Source organism: Solanum tuberosum, unplaced genomic scaffold (genome assembly GCF_000226075.1).
Source record: "Solanum tuberosum cultivar DM 1-3 516 R44 unplaced genomic scaffold, SolTub_3.0 scf00485, whole genome shotgun sequence".
Taxonomy (NCBI): domain Eukaryota; kingdom Viridiplantae; phylum Streptophyta; class Magnoliopsida; order Solanales; family Solanaceae; genus Solanum; species Solanum tuberosum.
Window position 1 is genome coordinate 93905 of NW_006239399.1, and position 1074 is coordinate 94978.

Sequence of the window (1074 nt, forward strand, 5' to 3'; positions counted from 1 at the left end):
AACACCCCCAAAAAAAAATTGAGCTAAGACTTGAACCATCCTTCGTTGTGAGTAGGATTTTACCGAGGAATTAAAATTTCTTAAGTGTTAAGTTCACTAGATGTAGCACCTTGTGTTTGAAAAAGAACTAAATTATAAATAGCAAAATTTGAAATTTTGCAAGTTATGCTTAAGTTATGAGTTTTGGGTCAACTTGAAATGATCATACCTCTTAGTACATGATGAGTTAGATGTGCTACAAAATACCGTAGGAAAGACCTTTGAATTATCTTTTCAACGCCGCTGAGTTTGCTAAGTTTCGAGGTCGGATGAGTGAGAAATGACCTTTTGAAGTTAGGCTGTCCAGTTAAGGAAGTTAGCCGAAAATAGTAAGGGGTATTTTGGTCTTTTCCTTACCAAATAAGATTTAATTCTATTTTAGTAAGGTTTTAAGGGTCTAATACTATTAGGTTCAGTTTTATAATCCTAAAATACTCCTAAGGTTTTAGTTGAGAGTTCAAGAAGAGAAAATAAGAGAAAAGAGGAGAAAAGAGGAGAGGATCAAGCATTTGTCAAGATTCTTGCGTGTTGTAGCGGATTTTCACCATGGGTTTGATCCCTAAGAGGTATGTAAGCTCCCATAGTATTGGGTTAGTTCACCCACACGCCAATCATGTTATTTTCAGCGAAATTTCATTCTTGAAGTTGAAAGATTAGAGTTATTGATGAGTTCTTGAAGTTCATTCTTAATCTTGTTGTGTTGGGGTTTTGATGATTTCTTGACATAAAAGTTAGTAATTTGAGTGTTGTTTTGAGTATATTAGAGTATACTTATGTTATGTAATCGAATCCAAGTGATTGGGGAGGAAACCATTCTATTCTAGGCGAATTAGGGTGAAGAAAACGAGCAAAGTAATTTCGTCGTAGTTTTCTGGGGTTGGGGCCTGGCGCGATGCGCCAGCCAGAGCCGCCCCAAACCCTCCTCTGAAGTTTAGGGGCTGGCGCCCCGCGCCACTCAGAGCGCCAGGGTCGCCTACCCCATCCAGTTTGTCTTCGGTTTTGTCACGCCCCGAGCCTACACCTTGGGCGGGACCG